General features: G+C 37.1%; 1 protein-coding gene across 4 annotated transcripts in view; it reads right to left on the bottom strand.

Moving 5' to 3' along the window:
• The window catches only part of MARCHF8 (membrane associated ring-CH-type finger 8), a 123,496-nt gene that overhangs the window by 90,596 nt on the left and 11,217 nt on the right, over positions 1-21,683 (bottom strand). Inside the window, exon 2 of one of the 4 annotated variants that reach the window (XM_042909015.1) lies at positions 10,647-10,708. The exons of the other annotated variants lie outside the window; for them this stretch is intronic. The gene's annotated coding sequence lies outside the window, so the exon portion shown is untranslated. The remainder of the gene's footprint in view (positions 1-10,646; positions 10,709-21,683) is intronic. 4 annotated transcript variants of the gene reach the window in all.

Here is a 21,683-nt window from a genome sequence, read left to right as displayed (position 1 = left end):
AATCCATATAAAGCCACAGAGCATGACAACAGAGTGGTGGCTTGGAGGACAACATGGTGTGCATCATTCACACTATGCTGCATAAAACAGGGGAGCTGTAAATAGAGTCTTTAACTCCATTTTCAAAAAGGCTCTGTGCAACAATAAAATTTCAAGGAGTTGGCAGCACAGGAAGTAACATCAGTTAGCCACAAATCTGATAGCACTATGGATGATAATGACCATCCTGGTGCCCTAGCCACGATGGCTGCCCTATCAACATAATGACATTTGCACTATAACAGTGACTGCATTGCCAATGCCAGGCACAGGAGTGGGAGCTCTTGGTTTTGCCTCCAGCACCAGCAGGTTTTGTGTGTGGGTATGTGTGCATATATACATATGTAAATGTCTGTGTAACATCCAACTATTAACATAGTGCAATTGGAGAGCATCCAGAAAAAGAATGAGAGTGGAATCACAAGGGAATTTTCACTTTTGCTATACAGATTGATTTTTTTCCCCGTTATGCTGTACCACAAATAAAACTTCCATTGTGAAGAAATGATACCTACATAAAGTAGAACATTTCAAGGCCTAAAGGGAAAAAAAATATGTAGTAAAATCAGTAAAATTTAATACAGAATTTATGAAAAAGCCCCATTCATACTTTGACAATTCTTGCCTTAACATTTATTTATTGTTGAAAGACAGAGAGAGACAGAGTATGAGCAGGGGAGGGGGAGAGAGAGAGGGAGACACAGAGTCTGAAGCAGGCTCCAGGCTCTGAGCTGTGAGCACAGAGCCCAACGTGGGGCTCAAACCCACAAAACGCAAGGCCATGACCTGAGCCAAAGTCGGATGCCCAACCAACTGAGCCACCCAGGCGCCCCAATTCTTGCCTTTTAAAATCAAATATTCTAAGTGAATATATCTTTAAGAAGAAAAGGTGTGGTTTAAAAAGTAATAACTTTCTGGAAATTTCAATTATTCAAGAAGAACATAAATTTTAGGAAAGGAATGAATAATTTTAGTCTGTTCTAATTATCTAGAGATGATAAGCTACTGAATAGATCATAAACTTAATAGGCCATCAGAGGAAGCACAATATAAAAGTACAAGATTCAAAGTCAGGGAACCTGGTCTCAGTCCTGGGTCTGCTACCACTGCTAGTGAGCCTGTGCCAGAACAAACATTAACAGAGAGCTTACTGTACCAAAGACCAGTTCCATGTACTCTACATATACTAAATAAATCAATCCTCATAACCCTATGATATGGATCCTACTGTTATGTCCATTTTACCAACTGGGAATTAATATAGAGAACTGGACTGCTGTGCTAAGAGTCCCTCATCTGGTGATGACTAGCCCAGATGGCCAGCAGCAAGCCTAGTCCTAGAGTGTGTGTTCTGAATCACTTAGTTTCCTCAGTTTAGTACATCTCCCTACTTCCTGGTATAATTCATATTGAATTATAAATTCAATGAAAATATCTCTTAATGAAAAGAAATAATTTTGTTAATGATAATGTCTTTTAATGACTTGTAATGAAAATATCTTCAACTGAGGTTCTTTGGAGTCTAACAGACTAACATTGAAAAAATATATATAAGCTCACAATCAAATTTTACTTTACACATGAAGAAATAGGTCTCTGTGAGTGAGAGCAGAAAGAACAAATACCAGAAATAATATTTGAAGTGATAAAAGCTGAGATTTTCAAAAACATACAAAAGCCTTAGATCAAGATTCAAGAAAAACATAAGTAAAAGTTGAAAGTAAAAGAATTAAAAATGTTAACACTCATTTCTCAACTGAGAAGTGAAAATTAGGAAATGGAGCCAAACAGGGGTGCCTGGGTGGCTCAGTCAGTTGGGTGCCTGACTTTGGCTCAGGTCATGATCTCACAGTTTGTGGGTTCGAGACCCATATTGGGCTCTGTGCTGACAGCTTGGAGCCTGGAGCCTGCTTCCGATTCTGTGTCTCCCTCCCTCTCTGTCCCTCCCCTGCTCATGCTTTCTCTCTCAAGAATAAGCTTTTAAAAAAAGAAAGAAAAAATAAATGGAGCCAAACAGAAATCGTAGAAATGAAAAGGATGAAAATTCAAATTAAAAACTCACTGGATGGGGGCGAGGGCACGTGGGTAGCTCAGTTGGTTAAGTGTCTGACTCTTGGTATCTGCTCAGGTCATGATCTCACAGTTGGTGAGACTGACAGTGCAGAGCCTGTTGGGAATTCTCTCTCTCCCTCTCTCTCTGCTCCTCCCCTGCTTGTGCTCTAAATAAATAAATAAATAAATAGAAACTTGTTTAAAAATCTCTTTTTAAAAAATCGCTGGATGATCTTAACAGTAGGCTGAAGATGACAGAAAGAGTCAGTGAACTGGATAAAAGACCAAAAGAAATTATCCAAGATGAGAAATGGGAAGGAAAGTTGCAAAAAAAAAATGAACAAACTCTCACAAATCTGTGAGATAATTTCAAGAAGTATAATATATATATAATTGGAGACACAGATAAGGAAAAGTGTGAAACTGCAGACATAAAAAGTATATGAAAATACGATAGCCAAAAACTTCTAACATTTGATGAAAAATACCGAATTGTAAATCCAAGAAACTAGTGGATACTAAGGATCAACATAAACAGAATTACACTACAGCATATCATGACCTACTGCAAAACAAAAATAAAGAGAAAAATCTTGAAAATGCCTAGAAAGAAAGAACAATAATAAACAATATGACAGCTGATTTTATCACTAAAAAAGCAGCCAAAAAACAATGAAACAACATCTATAATGCTGAAAAGAAAAAAACGTCAGCTCGTAATTCCACACACAGCAAAAAATCTTTCAAAAATGAAAGACAAGATATTCAGATAAATGAAAACTAAGGAAATTCATCCCCAGTAAATGACACCTGATAAAAACTAGGATCTATAAAAAGGAATGAAGGGTTCCAGAAACGGTAAATATGTGGTAAATATAAAGAACTACCTTTCATTTTCTCCCTTTAATTTCTTTAGAAGACACACGCTATCGAATACAAGTTTAACACTGGGGCTTATAATATAGGTATATGTAAGATATATGACAATAACATCACAATGAATGGGACAGGAACAGAATTATATTTTTACAAGGTTCTTATATTTTACAGGAAGTGGTATAATATTAACTCTAAGAGTAGGAATAGATTGGGAAAGCTAAGGATGTACATTGCAATTGCAAATGTAACTGCTAAAAAATGTTCTTAAATGGAATACTAAAAAACAGTCAATTTGCCCCATACAGGGGGGAAAAGTTAACAGAAAAAGAAAAAAAGAGAGAGAGAGAGAGAGATCTAAACCCAACTATAGTCAATTCTCATTATTCACATTAGTTATGTTTTTAAACTTGCCATTAGTACTGCATTAGCAAATACACAACCATTACTCCTAGGTGAAATCCAGAATTAGGTTCCTGCAAGCCTTTGGCAACTACACTTTGGTCAACCAATCAATATATAACCTCGTTTTATGTTTGTTTCTGTTTCAAAACACCTTATTTAGCAAAAATATACTGTTGATTCATTAACACAGAACCCAAAACCAATAGCACTGTAACTCACATCTAAAAGGAAATTTATCTAACATGTCTATTTTCTCTGTAAGGCACATCACAGCCTCTTGCACCAAGGAACACTACACAGCACCTCACATTGTGTTTAGGGACTACTTTTTTTTTTCATAAATAAAATTTTTAAATAAAAATAAATTTTAAAAAATTCATTTTTTTTCAACAAAAATATTTTTTACTTGAAGCATACTTCAAAACACATGGTTCTAAAAGATATATATAATACATCCATCCAAGAAAAATAGAACACATTTTCTTCAAGTACACACAGAAGAATCCCCTTGTTAAATCACATAAGACATACACAGTATGCACTGTATGTTAGCCAACTTTACAATAAATTATATTTAAAAATAAATAAAAATATTTTTAAAAATTACATAAGACATAACAAACATTACAAATTTAGGAAGATCGAAATCATACCAAGTATATTTTCCAACCACAGTGGTATAAAACTAAAAATCAACAATAAAACAAAGCTAGAAAATCTACAATGTCAATATTAAATATTTAATATGTAAATATTAAACAACACACTACTGCATAAGCAATGGGCCAAATAAGAAACCAAACAGCAAATAAAAATACGTCTCCAAAAAAAAAAAAAAGAACCATGTCATGTGAAAAGGCACTGAATACACTGCAAAAAGGACACATGCTTACAGTATGAAAGTTGAAACAAGAAAGCAGAGTATGACTTGCTCAACCTCAGCTGGAAACATGAATGTCAGATGACTCAAATTTTTCACTGCCCTGTGCACATCCATGAATGTCCTTGAGAGCGCTGCTGAGTACTGATTTGGGGGTTACAAATAATAAGTTTTAGTAAGCAGACAAACTTGAAAATATAGAATCCGTTAATAATGAAGATCAACTGTGTATTAGTAAATACATTAAGTATAAAGGGACTAAATATTCCAATTAAATGGTTGAGATTGTCAGACTGGGGGAAAAGAAGAAGAAACAAACAAACAAGACCCAATATACCATGTCTGTAAGAAATACACTTTGAATATAAAGACAAAAGTTAAAAGCAGGATGGAGGGGTGACTGGGTGGTTCAGTCGGTTGAGCATCCAACTGTTGATTTCAGCTCAGGTCATGATCCCAGGGTGAGTGTAGAGCCTGCTTAAGGTCCTCTCTTTCCCTCTGTCCCTCTCCCCTCCCTCCTTCTCTAAAAATTTTTAAAACTTAAAAAATTTTAAAAATAGAATGCAAAAAGATATACTTAATGATAAAAAAACCCACAACTTTTCACAACTGACACAAAATGAAATTGTAAAAATCTGAATAGCCATGTATCTATTAAATAATTGAATTGGTTAGCCAACTCTTGCAAAAAGGAAGCTCAAAGCTCCAATGTTTCACCAGTGAATGCTATCAAACATATGAGAAAGAAAATTAAGGAGGAAACATTTCCCAACACATTTTAAATGACTTGCATAAACCTATTAGCAAAACCTAAAAAAATTACAAAACTACCACAAATCATGAATACAGGTTATAAATACAGATGAAAACACTCTTGGCAAACTAATGGAAAAATCAAAATCAGTAACTTGAAAAAGGGTAACACATCATGACCAAGTGGGGTTTATCCCAGGAATATAAAGCTGGATCAACATTTCAAACCCATTATCTTTTAATATAACAACAGATAAAACAGAAGCATTTGAAAAAAATCAACATCCATTCATAAAAAAAAAAATCCATCGATTAAAAAAAACAAAAAAACCTCTCAGAACACTACAAAGAAAAATTTCCTTTATCATATAAACCCACGGCAAATAACATAACAAAATCCTCAGGATTTCCCCACTCTGGACAAGTATGCCAACTCTCACCACCATACTTAACAACACAGAGGAGATCCTAGTCAATATAACAAGGCAAAAAAAAGAATTATAAGATATAAAAACTGGAAAGAATGATGTAAAATTGTCTCTTTTCACAGATGACATAATATTAACAAATTCCTAAGAAATCTAAATCAGTTTAACAAGATTAATCTAGGTCAATTTAGCAAGGCTGCAGGATGCAAGGTCAATATACAAAATTCAAATGTATTTCTATATACTAGCAGCAAAACAAAAATAAAATGTTAAAAATTTATCTTAAAATAATTTCAAAAGCACAGTAACTATGAAAAATTTTAACAAAAGTCATGCATGCCCCATATACTGAAAACTAAAATATACTGAGAAAAATTAAATATCTAAATAAATAGAGACATATACCTTGTTTGTAATTTGGAAGATTTAGTACTGAAAAGATGTTGATTCTGCCCAAATGAGGATTCCATTCACATTCCTACCAGGCATTTTACAGAAATCGGCCATTTGATTCTAAAATTTATATGGAAATGAAAAAGACCTAGAACAGGCAAAACAATCTTGAAAAAGAATAAAGTTGAAGGACTTACACATCTAGACTTATAAAGCTCAGTAATCAACAAACTATGGTTCTGGTCTAAGGACAAACAAATCACACCAGGAACACACTTATATGGTCAACTGATTTTTAAAAGAGGCACCAAAGCAATTCAATGGGGGAAGAGAAAGAAAGCCTTTCAACAAATGGTGCTAGAGAAACTGGATCTCCACATCAGAACAAAAAGATAAACTTCAATCCCTATCTCACACCATAAACAAAAAATAATTTGAGATGGATCACAAATCAAAACTAAAAGCCAAAACTACAAAATTCCTAAAAATAAACTTAGGAGAATATCTTTGCACCATGACTGAAAGCAAGATGCAAAAGCATTTCACAGAATTCAATATATGCAGGAACACTAGAATGTACCCTCATGGTGTTGGATAATACTGTCAGTATCAACATAAATCTGTTTTTAATATATATACATGCGTATACATAGATGCATAAGTAAAAAATACAGATATATGTGTGCATGTGTGTGTATACACCCACAAACATATCCTGGCTCTGTCCATTAAAAGGGGCTAGAAGTAACAACACACTAGTTGCAGTAAGTACATCACGCGCCCAAATCTTGTTCCCCACTTTTCCTTGGAGAAAAGTTTGAAGGCTGAGGCACACAAATGAGCCCAGAGAGTCTTGTCATACCAGAAAGCAAATAAGTACTCAAAGAATTGCGGACATGTAACAAGAACAATGGCATCAATTGGAAAAGGTTCACATGGACCAAATCCAGAACAATTAGAGTATCCAAATAATTAGAGTAATAAGTTATAGGCCACTAAATAAGAATATAGCTATGACTCACTCAAGTAAGCAACCAAATAAATGAGGGGTGGAGGAAAGAAGGAAAGCTCTTCTTTATAGCAGAATGTCAATAAATACAGAAGGAGGTATGGAGTTGGAAAATCACTGGATGCTAAAACCAGTGGGTAAAAGCTTGATGAGGAACATGGTATTCACAAAGTGTCAATAAATATTAACCTCAAAGGGAAAAAGTGTATCCTGGCAGTGGAAAAATCTAGCAGACAGCAACTAAACCAAGTTTTCAATTTTCTCACCAATACTGAAACTATCATCAAGTGGCTCCTAATATGATGCACTGAGAAAAATAAAGGTTTTTTTTGTTCTTTTGTGTTTTCCCTGTCTAAAATGTATAATCTGAATCTAATCATGAGGAAACTTCAGATAAGCATAAATTGAGGGACACTCTAGAAAATAACTGGTTTGTACTTTTCAAAAATTCAGTGTCAAGAATGACAAAGACAGGTTGAAATACTCCAGATTAAAGGAGACTAAAAAAACATGAGCTCACTATCATCCCATATTCCAGCAATGTCGATAACTCAGCTATCTCACAGTATTTTGTTCAGGCAGCTTGACTTATTAACTATCATTTACATCACAGTTCACTTTATCGACTAAACCAACTTGGTATTTTTATATCATCTAAACAGGGACAGCATGTGTCCACACTGTAAGGACAAGAGTTCGCAATCTCCACCCATTCCAAATGGCTGTGTTAGTTTTGGCATATGGTCACATAATTCTTGGCAAAGGCAATAAAAATGATGCATGCAGATAAAAAAAAAAAAAAAAAAAAAACCTCCAGTGTGATTTTGAATTGCATACTGGGCAGGGAAAACAAAAGAACAATAAAGGACATTATAGAGACAATTGTTCAAAATGCAGTGTGAACTGTGAATTAGGTAACAATACTGTACCAATTATTAAGTTTCCTGACTAATATTTTCCTGTAGTTACATAAGAGAATGCCCTGGGGTGGGGGGCTCCTGAGTGGCTCAGTTGGCTTAAGCATCCGACTTCAGCTCAGGTAATGATCTCGCAGTTCATGAGTTCCAGCCCCATGTCGGGCTCTGTGCTTTTCAGAGCTCAGAGCCTGGAGCCTGATTCAGATTCTGTGTCTCCCTCTCTCTCTTCCCCTTCCCCCCCCTCCTCTCAAAAATAAATAAACATTAAAAAAAAATTTTAAGAGAATGCCGTGATTCTTAAGAAACATACATGTGAGACTCAAATTAATCAGAAAAACATGCATTTATATATATGCATAGAGAGAACATGATAAAGCTAATGGGATAAAATATAAACAATGGGGGAATCTTGATAAAAGATGTGTGGTCATTCTTTGTATTCTTATATTTCTGTAAGTTAAAAATCATATAAAAAAAGTAACACATAACATAAAAGATATTAACTGAAAAACTGAAAAATGTTTTGACAAATATGACAGAAAAGGTTACTTCCTATAATATATAAAGAAACTTCATAAAGGAATAAAAAAAGTAACAAAAGACTAATGGGAAAGGATACATACCATTGATTTACAAAAGAAACTAATAAACTTTTAAAGGAAAAAGAAAAAACATCAACTTCGCTACTTTGCTAACAATTTAAGTAGGCAAAGAAACACAAGATGTTTTCCATCTCTTAAATAGTTGGCAAGGATGTCTTAAAATGGCCACTCAAAACCCTGCTAGTGAGAGTGTTAATTAGAACCTTTCAAAAAAAAAAAAAAAAAAACTTTCAGTAAAGCAAAGCAGTTCAGTAATATAAATCAACAGCCTTAAAAATATCCACACCATCTCACCCAGTGATTCTAGCTCATGACACTATCGTGAAGAAATCATCTGAACTGTGGATTTAAAATGTATGCCCAAAGATATACACCAAAGGATATTTACAGTAGCAAAATTCTTTGAAGCAAGCTATATGTTCAACAACAGAAAAATGGCTAAGTAATTAGGATACAACCATAAACGCAATATGCAGTCATTAAAAGTTATTAAACATGGAAATTTTTTAAAAAATATTTTTTTAATGTTTATTCATTTTTGAGAGAGAGAAAGTGAGCAGGGGAGGAGCACAGAGAGAGAGGGGGACAGAGGATTCTGAAGCAGGCTCTAAGCTGAGAGCAGAGAGTCCAATGTGGGGCTCAAACTCACAAACCGTGAGATCATGACCTGAGCCGAAGATGGACACCTAACCAACTGAGTCACCCAGATGCCCAAAAATGGGGAATGTTGAGCAATGAATGTTAAGAGAATAAAGTTTATAAAGGGGTGTCTGGGTGGCTCAGTCAGTTAAGCATCCAACTCTAAATTTCGGCTCAGGTTATGATTTTACGGTGGGCGGGACTGAGCCCCAAATCTTTGCACTGACAGCTGGAACCAGCTTGAGATTCTTTTTGTCCCTCTCTCTCTGCCCCTCCCCCGCTCACATGCAAAATAAATAAATATTTTTTTTTTAAAGAGGGAATAAGTTTATAAAAACAGGCATTCAGGATGACCCTGACTAGGTTAAAAAAAAAAATTCATAAAGCACAGAATAAAAGTACTAACAACAAACACTAATTGTCTGAATATATAAGCAAGGACGGTGAACACCTGTTCCAAGTCTCAAGTTAATCTATGGGCGCTCTCCTTGCCCACCCTTCACTGTCTGCCCCCACCCAAGACAGAGCTACTGCTCCTTACATGGTTACCTCCCTTGCTCTTTCAGCACTCATCCTTTCTTAAAGACATGTCACCATCCCTAATTGCACTCATTAAACATTTGCTGCTTCTTATTTACAAATTCTCTCACCTCATATATGTAAAAAAAAAAAACCCAAAAAACTATTAACTCTAGCTATTTAATTTACCTCAAAAATGAAATTAAAATTGAACACGGAAGTTCATCAAGAAGCAGTTTCTCTCTTCTTTGTTCCTTTCAAATAAAAACATTAAAGAGAGAACATCCCTGGAGCTTTCTTTCAAAACCCCACACTCCCAAGGCAGGCTTCAGATAGCATTAAGACATCACATACCTGATGAGCCTGATACCAGTGTCACTTCAGCTCACTTTCATGTCAGAGAACATTTGTTTTTAAGTCTAATCATTAGCTGCCACTAAAAAACACACTCATCTGTGTGTTGCAGTGATCAGCCACTACCCAGGGCCACACCTTAACTCCAACTCTGACCTATTCCCCATGGACTCCACTACCTCTGCCCTATTCCCCACCTTCCACTTGGCAACTTTCCACCTAATTAGCTGAGCTGAGCAGAGCACAGCCAAGGGGAGGAGGCCGTGAGCAAGGCTAGCAACATGGAGAAACCAGATGGGAGTAGGATGACCACAGCTGTGGCAGAGGGCTGGCTGAGAAGCATCCATAAGTCAGTGGTTCTCAGCCCGAGCAATTCTGCCACCCAGGGGACTTTTGGAGATATTTTTGATTGCCATAACTGTGGTAGTGTTATTGGCATCTAGTAAGAAGAGAGCAGGGATGCTGCTAAATATCCCATAATGTACAGGACAGCCACCCACAACAAAGAAGTATGCAGCCCCAAACCTCATTAGTGCTAACACTGAGACACCTGCTGTAAATTGATTTATCCACTAGTACAGCCTAATCCCAACATAGAAGGAAAACAGCACTCAGTGGGTAAAGGAAACCTGAGGTAGGTTAGGAAACGTACATACACACACACAACTTCCTCAACAAGATGCTAAGTCAGGGTGAGAGAACTGTTCCTTCGGTGACCAAAATTCTACCTTAGGAAATAGGAAAAAGAGCATGATAATTTTAAAAACGTAGTAAGAATACCTTTTTCCCCAAGGGCTTGCTCCTCCACGTATATTTCTTCAAAGACTACTTCATAGCAGAAACTGTAAGAAGATAATACTATCAAAATTGCCCATCCAGACTGGTAAACCTCTCTAGAGAAGTTGGCAATGCACTCACACAATGACAACTTTAGCTGCAGATCTCAACAAGATCTAAGAACCCAAACTCAAAGTTCCCTGCTTAGCTTCAGAAGAAAAAAAGAAAGAAAGAAAGAAAATAGCGGGGTGCCTGGGTGGCTCAGTGGGTTAAACGTCTGACTCTTGATTTTGGCTCAGGTCATGATCTCACAGTTCATGGGATCAGGCCCCACGTAGGGCTCTGTGCTGTTGGCAAATTCTCTCTCTGCTAGCAGTTGGGATTCTTCCTCTCTCCCTTTCTCTCTGCCCCTCCCCCGCTCAAACTTGCTCTCTCTCTCAAAATAAATAAATACTTAAAAAAAGTGGCAAACATTCACAGATCGGTCAAAACAAAGAAAACAATAGTTCTGCTCTTCCCACATGAATCATCAAAAAACTACACAAGACTTAGGAGGAATGACATTTTTTTTTTAATTTTTTTATGTTTATTTAGTTTTTGAGAGAGACAGAGCACGGAGAGGGGGAGACACAGAATCGGAAACAGGCTCCAGGCTCTGAGCTGTCAGCACAGAGCCCGACGCAGGGCTCGAACTCAAAGACCAGAAGATCATGACCTGAGCCAAAGTCGGATGCTCAACTGACTGAACCACCCAGGCGCCCTAGGAATGACATTTTCAAAACTGAGAACAAATAACACTTAGTCTACACTCTACCAAAAAAAATAAATAAATAAAAATAAAACTGCAGATAGAAAAGAATTTCGAATATAAATGTCATTGTTATAATTCAGTTAAAGTCTGTGACCACTCTGCCAGACTACAATATGGCTTTTCTTGATTATTTTATAACAACTTTATCATGTCACGATTTCCACCCATGGGAGGCCAGAAGGTTACAGAAATCATCCAGCACTATCCCTGGCTGAGGTATAAATCACTTTGACCTGACTCTGAAGCATCATTTGCCGGTCTGAACTTGGCCTTTGTCCTTTCAGTGTTAGGAAGGACTTAAGGTGGCCCATTTCAAACTTGGACAGGAGTATCTGTTAGAAATGTGTCCATTATGCTGAGTCAAGAGCTCTTCCCTTCCATCTACAAGTGTCAGTTTTGCCCTAGGTTAGAATCAGTGAAACAAACCTAATTATTGATCCATCAGCCCTTACTGTTTCTGTAAGATTATCATACCCTCCCCATCCCAAGCCTTTTTCTTTTCTTCTCCAGGCTATAAAATGTGCTCTCCTCATGAACTGTGTTATAGCTAGCTTGATTACGATTCAGTGAGAGACAAAAAAACAAACAAAATAGAAGAGTTAGAAGCAATCTTAGAGATCAACCAGTTCAAACCCAAACCCACTTTTATAAATGAATGAAGTAAGGCAGAGAAAAAGCAAGGTTGCTTGCTTGCCAGAGGTCAGGCAGTTATTTAAAGAAAGTCGGGAGTGGAACTCAGGTTTCCTAACTCTTACGCCTAATGCTCTCAGAACTATACAAAGTTGCAAAATATGCTGTGTTAAGTAACAGAATTGACATAATTTCTTTAAAGTTTTATGATAAAAAAAATAACTTTCAGTTTTAACAAGTTAAAAAAAAAACTTCACACCTCACATTGTCACAAACACCCTATGAAATAGTATAACTGTTATCATCCCCACTAGATGCATGGAAAACCCAGGCCCAAGGTCATACAGTAAGCACTGCAGCTGGCTCCAGGGCCCATATTCTTAACTATGCTACCTGAGTAAGTACTAGAACATCTCTAACATTATCTCATCTGAATTAATAAACTTAAGACTTCCGGTAATTCTTTAAAATTTTAATGCTTTGATAGAACTTAATATAAAAGTTATCCTTCCTAAGAACATATTAAAATTATTCTTTAAAAATTCATGATAAATGTAAAGGATTACAGCATAAGGATTATAATTGATAAGCTATAAATTTAAACGATATATTATGCCAGTATTCCTGGCATGTCATTTTATTTTTTTTAATTTTTGTAATGTTTGGGGTGTGTGGGTGGCTCAGTTGGTTAAGCATCCGACTTTGGCTCAGGTCATGATCTCACGGCTCGTGGGTTCGAGCCCCGCGTTGGTCTCTGTGCTGACAGCTCAGAGCCTGGAGCCTGCTTTGGATTCGGTGTGTCTCTCTCTCTCTGCCCCTCCTCCACTCACGCTCTGTAACATTTATTGATTTTTGAGAGAGAGAGACAGAGCATGAGTAACACTCTGTAACATTTATTTATTTTTGAGAGAGAGAGACAGAGCACGAGTGGAGGAGGGGCAGAGAGAGACACACACCAAATCCAAAGCAAGCTCCAGGCTCTGAGCTGTCAGCACAGAGACCAACACAGGCCTCGAACCCATGAGCCGTGAGATCATGACCTGAGCCAAAGTCGGATGCTTAACCAACTGAGCCACCCAGGCGCCCCTAAAATGTCATTTTAACTTAAAAATCAGGTTATGGTATTAAAGTATCATCATCTACATCAACTACCCTGAAGAGATTCACCTAAAAGCAATCTAATCTTTCTTGGGTAACACAGAAGCGGTCCATTTACAGAATGGAGCTTTTTGAGAAACCTTAGGCAAGCAGAGTTCCATGCTCTCAACCATTTCTCAAAGACTCTCCCAAATTAAGATTGTGTGCCATAAACAAAACAAACACTAGGCAAATAAAATATTACATCTGCCTAATTCATACTAATGTAATAAAACATAAATAAGTAATAAAAATATGGATTAAATATTTAAGATTAGCTCCTCTTCCATCAAGACTCTATTAAAATGACAGTGATGCAACTTTTAAAAAAGAAGTTTACATTTCTGGGAAGATAGAATAAATATTCTTTTCCCTACCTGTCCCCACTATATACAACTAAAAACCCTGGACATTATATATAAAACAAATATAAGATGCTGAAAGGCAGAGAAGAAGATAAACCAGATAGGAACCTCAAGATTCAAGGAACAACATAGTGTTGGGTTTCCTGGGTTTTCTTTTTGCTTCACACAACCCAAACTTACAGCTGAAGAATTGGCAATTCAGAAACACCAAGGGGTACAGACCAAAATGAAGCCCCAAGAAAAGCCAGCTCTTTCAAACCCAACAACCAGAAAAGGGTAAGTCCAGAAAGATAAAAAAAAAAACAAAACTTTAAGACAATAAAACTTTTAGACATCTTACTCCAGCCAAACACCACAGAAAAAAACTGCAGCTACACTCCTACCCAGTCCAGCAAAGACAGAAGGTAGACTAGATTTCCACTCCCACCAAGATGTAACAAAGCATCCCAGTATCCCCATCAGGATGGTATTAGAAAAAGCCAAGTTAACTAGCTGGGACTTTCATCCCCACCATTGCTGTGCCTCAGTGGAAAAAAAAAAAAAAAAAAAAAAAAAGTCTCAGCAAAGAAATACAGAATATAATGAAAAACCAAAAGGCAATTTCAGAACTGAAAAATATAATTACCAAAATACAAAAATCAATAGATGGACTCAAGATCAGAATGGTGGGGACAGAGAAAAGTCAGTGAACCAGAAGACAGAACAATAGAAACTACCCAATTTGAATGACAGAGAAAAAGCTGACTGAAAAAGAAAAATGAATAGAGTTTCAGGTACCTGTAGGACTGTTACTAAAAAGCTAATAATCATGTCATCACAGAGTGCCAGGCTGAAAAAGCACTTGAAATAATGGCTGAAAATTCATTCCCAAATTTCACAGATGTATATACTTATAGACTCAAGATTCTGAGCAAACTCTAAACAGGATAATCCTAAAGAACTCCTCACCAAGATATGTCATAGTCAAATTTTTGAACACTACAAAAAGAGAAAACATTTTGAAAACAGTGAGAGAGCAGTGAGAACGCAGTGAGAGATTTTTCCTACAAGGGAAAAATCATTTAAATGATAGCAAATTTTTCAACAGAAACCACAGAGGCCAGAAAGAGACACAACACCTTTTCAAGGGCTGAAAGAAAAGAACTATCACCTTAGAACCCTATATCCAACAAAAATATCCTTCAGAGAGAAAAGGAAAATAAAGACATCCTGAAATGAAACTATGAAAATGTGTCACTAGCACATGTACTCTAAAAGAATGGAATGGCTACATGATGTTCTCTAAACAGAAAAGAAAGAGAACTTTAACAAAGTACTGACAAACAGAGTTCAGCAAATATAAAAAGAATTATAAGCCATGACCAAATGAAGTATTCCAAGGATATAAGATTTGCTAAATTTTTGAAATCTATAATGTTGATATACAACATTAAGAGGCTTGGGGAGCCTGGGTGGCTCAGTCAGTTGAGCGACCAACTTTGGCTCAGGCCATGATCTCACGGTTTATGAGTTCGAGACCCGCGTCGGGCTCTGTGCTGCCAGCTCAAAGCCTGAAGCCTGCTTCTGATTCTGTGTCTCCCTCTCTCTGACCCTCCCCCACTCATGCTCTGTCTCTCTCTCAGAAATGAACATTAAAAAAAAAATTTTTTTTAAGAAGAGGCTAATGAATAAAATCACATGATCATATCAATGAATGCAGAAAAAACATCTGACAAAATTCAACACCTGTTCATGATAAAAACTCTCAGGAAAATAAGTAAAACATTTCCTTAATTTGATAAAAAGCATCTACCAAAACCAAAACCAAAAAAAAACCCAAAAACCAAAACATTAAAAAAACCCTACACCTAAAACGACATTTAATGATAACAGACCAACTGATTTCCCCATAAGACTGGGGAAAAGGCAACTCTTGTTTCACATGGTGCTGGTAGTTCTAACCACTGCAATAAGGCAAGAAAATGAAATAAAAAGCACGCAGACTGGAAAGTAAGAAATAAAACTGTACCTATTGCAGTTGGCCTGATTGTCTATATAAAAAATCCCAAGGAATCTACCAAAAAAGTCCCATAGTAAGCAAGTTCAGCAATATTGCGGGATATAAGATAAACATTACTCAAATTATTTGTACATACTAGAAATGAAAACAAAGACACAAATTAAAAATAAAAACATTTGTAATCATAAAATATGCATACTTAGGTGTAAAACAAAGATCTTTTATGCTGAAAAGGATAAAATGCTGATAAAAGAAATTAGATAATTAATAAAGACACATACTGAATACATGGACTAGAACTCAACAGAGTGAAGACGTCTACTCTTCCCTAGTTAATAAACAAGTTTTACAAAATTCCTATCAAAATCTCACCAAGATTTTTAGTATATATAGGCAAGATTATTTTTAAATGTGTATGGAAAAACAAAAGATTTACAATAGCCAAAACACTTTTGAAAGAAAAAAACAGAATGGGAGAAACCAGTCTACTGATTTCAAGACTTTAATTACAGAGTTACCATAATCAAGACCATGTGCTATTGGCAGAGGAACAGACATACAGATCAATGGTACAGGAGAGAGAACGCATAAACACGCCCACACAAATATGCCCAAATGATTTTTGATAAAGCAGTCCAATGGAGGAAAGGCAGCTTTTCAACAAATAGTACCAGAGCAACAGGAAAAAAAAATAATAAACCTCGACCTAAGTTTCACACATTATACAATTACTAACTCAATAGTTTATGGATGTACATGTATAACATAAAACTATAAAACTTTTAGGGAGAAAAAAAAGCATAGAAGAAAATCTCTAGGATTTAGGATTAGGCAAAGAGATCTTAAACCTGACACTAAAGTCATGATCCCCAAGTAGAAAAATTTACTAACTGGATTGCATAAATATAAAAACTTTTGCTCTGCAAAGAGTGAAAGGAAAAACTACAGACTGGAAGAAAATATTTACAAAGCACATATCTGACAAAGAACTAGTATCCAGAATATATAAGCAACTGTCAAACTCAATTTAAAAAATCCAATTAGAAAAAAAGCAAAACAAATTTGCAACAACATGGATGGAACTAGAGAGTATTATGCTAAGCAAAATTAGTCAGAGAAAGACAAATATCATATGACTTCACTCATATGTGGAATTTAAGACACAAAACAGATAAACATAAGGGAAGAGAAGCAAAAATAATATAAAAACAGGTAGGGGGACAAAACATAAGAGACTCTTAAATATAGAGAACAAACTGAGGGTTGCTGGAGGGGTTGTGGGAGGGGGGATGGGCTAAACGGGTAAGGGACATTAAGGAAGACACTTGTTGGGATGAGCACTGGGGATGATTCATAGGGGATGAGTCACTGGAATCTATTCCTGAAATCATTATTGCACTATATGCTAACTAACTTGGATGTAAATTAAAAACAAAACAAAAAGGCAAAGGACATGTAAAGACTTTCACTGAGAGGATATATGGTAGCAAAGAGCATATGAAAAGATATTCAACCTCATTAGCCATTAGGGAAATGCAAATTAAAATCACCATGAGACATCACCACATACCTATAATAGGTATAAAATAAAAAATGGTTCCAACACCCAAATATAGGCAAGGCTAAGGAGAAACTGGACCACCCTTATATTACTGGGAGGAATATAAAATGATACATCCACTCTGGAAACACTTTGAAAATTTCTTTAAAAACTAAATGCAGGGGATGGAGCGCCTGGGTGGCTCAGTTGGTTAAGCATCCGACTTCGGCCAGGTCATGATCTCACCATTCGTGAGTTCAAGCCCCGCATCGGGGTCTGTGCCGATAGCTCAGAGCCTGGAGCCTGCTTCAGATTCTGTGTCTCCCTCTCTCTCTGCCCCTCCCCCACTCGCACTCTGTCTCTCTCTCTCCCCGCCTCAAAAAATGAACATTAAAAAACAAACAAACAAAAACCAAACAAACAAACAAAAAAACCTAAATGTGTGGGGGCGCCTGGATGGCTCGGTCAGTTGAGTGTCTGGCTTTTGGTTTCAGCTCAGGTCATGATCTCATGGTTCATGGGTTTGGGCCCTGCATCAGGCTCTGTGCTGGCAGTGTGGCACCTGCTTGGGATTCTTCTTTCTCCCGCTCTCTCTGCCCCTCCCATGTGCATGCGCACTCGCTCTCTCTCTCTCTCTCTCTCTCTCTCTGTCAAAATAAATAAATAAAGTTAAAAAAAACAAACTAAACTTGTGATTATCATACAACCCATCAATTGTACCCCAGGACATTTATCCCAGAGAAATGAAGTAATTTGGTCATGCAAAAGCCTGCACACAAATGCCTGAATTAGCTTTATTCAACCAGATGTCCTTTAGTAGGTAAATGATCAAACAAATTACGGTACAAGAAGATGTACCAAATTATGGTACATCTATGGTACATACCACAGAATACTACTCAGCAATAAAAAAGGAATAAAAAGGAACTATTTGGACATGCAACAATCAGGATGAATCTCCAGAGAATGCCAATTCAAAAAGGTCATAATTTCATTTATATAACATTCTTAAGAAAGACAAAATTACTGCAATGGGAGTACATATTAATGGTTGCCAGGGGTTAAGAAAGCAGTGAGAGTGGGAAGAAGTGAGTATAACTATAAAAAGGGCAACATGAGGGATCCCTGTGGAAATGGAAATATTCTGCATCTTGACTGTAGCAATGTCAATGTCCTGGTCCTGATAGTGTACTGTTAACTTTACCACATGTTAATTCTGGGGGAAACTAAATAAAGGTTAAACAGGATCCCTTACAACTGCATATACACCTAGTTACCTCAAAATGAAAATTTTAATTTAAAGAAAAAAAGATATTTTAAATAAGTCTGCAAATGAGAGATTTTAACATGTTTTTGAAGACAGAAAATATGGAAATATTAATAACTTAGCAAGGTGGAGAAAGCCACAATGTAAAATACATGCAATGATGGATAAAGACACAAAATGAAGTAATTTGCCTATAAAACATCAAGGGGCTCACACTTCATGTTAGGAGTGGGAGCAAGCAACAGGCCAAACAGAGATACAATAAAAGTCTATAAATAAAACAACTGGTCCACTGGACACATCCTCAACCAGAAACTGCTACCGGAAGTAGGGTGCTGTCATAACACAAACCTAAATAACTTTTATTTATTTAGTCATCACTTTGCAGGCAATGAGGAACTTCATACTATAGAATGAAAAGATGATGATCCACTTTATGCAATGTAAAATATTTAGGAACTCTGCTGACTGGCTGTAACTCAGAAGGCAAACCACACACCTGATGAACTTTAAGCTCTAAGGGGCAAAAATCTGCAAATTGAAAACTACAGTGTGTACTGGTTCCTAGTGGCTATTTCTAGCAAAAGGTATTACAAGAAAGAAAGAAACTCAGAGATCAGATTATAGTGTGACATTACAGATGGCTTCCACTGAAACAAGATAGAGGTATAGAGGCGGGTAAGCAATAAAGTATCTCTCAAAAATAAATTTGGTTATTTGTACTCTGAATTGACTGGAAGCAAATGGATAACGAGTCTAAGTTTCTGAGGGAAACAGGGGTGCCTGGGTGGCTCAGTCAGTTGGGCGTCTGACTTCAGCTCAGGTCATCAACTCGCGCTCCGTGAGTTTTGAGCCCCGCGTCAGGCTCTGTGCTGACAGCTCAGAGCCTGGAGCCTGCTTCCAATTCTGTGTCTCCCTCTCTCTGGCCCTCCCCCGCTCACACTCTGTCTCACTCTCTCTCTCTCAAAAATAAATACATATTTTTTTAAAAATTTACGTTTCCGAGGGAAATACACTGGCAGAGAAACTACAAGCCCACATTTAGAAGGTCTCTGACTGTTCCAAGACCTAAAAGCAATTTCTGGGAGTCTAACCTTCTATAAAAAGACCAACTTCACAATACCCAAGGAGACTGCATGCCAAACATCAATTCTGGATGTGTGATGAGGCCAAATAAGATCATGGAAAAAGAAGAACTTCCTAAAGGTTGATCCCTGGGGCCATGAAGAAAAAGGAAGGTGAGAGTTTCTCCCATGGAACAAAATCAGAATCTAATAAGAAACATCCTTTCCTTCCAAGGATGGGAGCCTTCCTTTATTATATCTGCCCATAAAGATTAAAGAACTGTTACAGGAGCGCCTGGGTGGCTCAGTCCATTAAGTGTCCGACGACTTCGGCTCAGGTCATGATCTCACAGTTCATTCGTGAGTTTGGGCCCCACATCAGGCTCTGTGCTGACAACTCAGAGCCTGGAGCCCGCTTCCAATTCTTTGTCTCCCTCTCTTTCTCTGCCCTGCTCGCATGTGCGCTCTCCCTCTCTGCTCAGAAATAAACATTAAGAAAAAAAAACAAAACTGTTACAGAAGAGTGACTACTGTCCCTCTATGCTTCACCTTCCAAATAGGACAGTTTACAAGTCATGTTGTGTTCTTACTGTAATACTTTTTGAGGGTTGAGGAGAAGGTGTGTCTTCTTAGTTCACTTGACTAAGAAAGGCTGATGTGGACCTGACAGCTGGCCAGGCATCACTTAGAGATCCTGTACTTTGAACTGAAGGTAATGGCTGGTTGGATAGGGGATTAGTGTGCTCTGGGTGTGGGAAAAAGAATGAAACAGTTTGGAGACCAGAATGACTAACTGAAACAGACTCAAGGCAATTTACCTACTACATCATTTCCTGTTTCCAGGCAAATGGGAGACTACATTTTCCAGTCTCTTTTGCAATTATGAGAGGCCATGTGACTGATTCCTAATAAGAGGACAGTAATATTTTCCACTTCTAGGCCCTTAAAAACATTCATTAAGATCCTTCATCCAGTTCTCTCTTCAACCGCCATCTTTGTTGTTCCTACTGTAACTGTTACCACGGTATAGCACAGCCCAGGGGTTTCAAAATTTGGGGTGCATACAAATCATCTTATTCTGATGCTGCAGATCTGGGATGCAGCCTGAGATTCTACATTTCTAATAAGCTCTAAGATGATACCAACATTGCTGGTTTATGAACTAAATTTTGAGGAGCAAGGGCTTAAATTACCAACATCAATACACAATGAGGAAAGATGATTCTCTGGAGAAACTGGCCTGGAAAAAGGTTTCCCACATAGTGACTGAGCTAGAGAATTCCAGTCCACATTAAAGCAGGCTGATGGAAGGCTCTAGGAGGAAAGACCTCCAGAAAATTATAGAGACTGAAAAAATATGGATAATATGAGAGAACATGATAAAAAGAATGTGTATATGAAAAGTTATGCCACTGAAAAATGAGGTAACTTTAAAAAGACACATAAGAAAGAAAAAGCAATCACAGACTACTACTTGGCTCTATAGAACAGAGTGGTCACTGACTACTGATTTCAATAAAAATAGGGATATAGCCAGCCATAGTTGGAACGCAGAAAAGGTAAGTGAGGAGTTTAAGATGCCCAAATCCAAATAACAAAAAAGCAACGCATAATCTAAAACTGATAAATCAATAATGTGTATAAGCATTAAGTTTAGAACTATGACGATAACTACCATAGAAATAAGAAAACAGAAGTTGCCGGGCCGCCTGGGTGGCTCAGTCAGTTAAGTGTCAGACTCTTGATCTCGGCTCAGGTCATGATCTCACAGTTTGTGAGTTTGAGCCCCGCATGGGGCTGTGCACTGATGGCGCAGAGCCTGCTTGGGATTCTGTCTCTCCTTCTCTCTGCTCCTCCCCCGCTTGTGCTTACTCTCAAAGCAAATAAACAAACTTATATGAAAAAAAAAAATTATAAAAAAGAAAACAGAAGTTACCTGTTTTTCATTATAAGCCCTCTGTGTTCACTATTTTTAAACAATATCTAAGTATTTTGATGAAAACTTAAACGTCAATTTTAAAATACAGAAAAATACAGGCCCACCTAGGCGGCTCAATCAGTTGAGGGTCCAACTTCAGCTCAGGTCATGATCTCACAGCTCATGAGTTAGAGCCCCGCATCAAGCTCTGTGCTGACAGCTCAGAGCCTGGAGCATATTTCAGATTCTGTGTCTCCCTCTCTCTCTGTCCCTCCCCCACTCGCACTTTGTCTCTCTCAAAAATAAAAA

Source organism: Panthera leo, chromosome D2 (assembly GCF_018350215.1).
Source record: "Panthera leo isolate Ple1 chromosome D2, P.leo_Ple1_pat1.1, whole genome shotgun sequence".
NCBI lineage: Eukaryota > Metazoa > Chordata > Mammalia > Carnivora > Felidae > Panthera > Panthera leo.
Note: the sequence above shows the minus strand (reverse complement) of the source record. Positions and strands in the feature narration are given on the sequence as shown.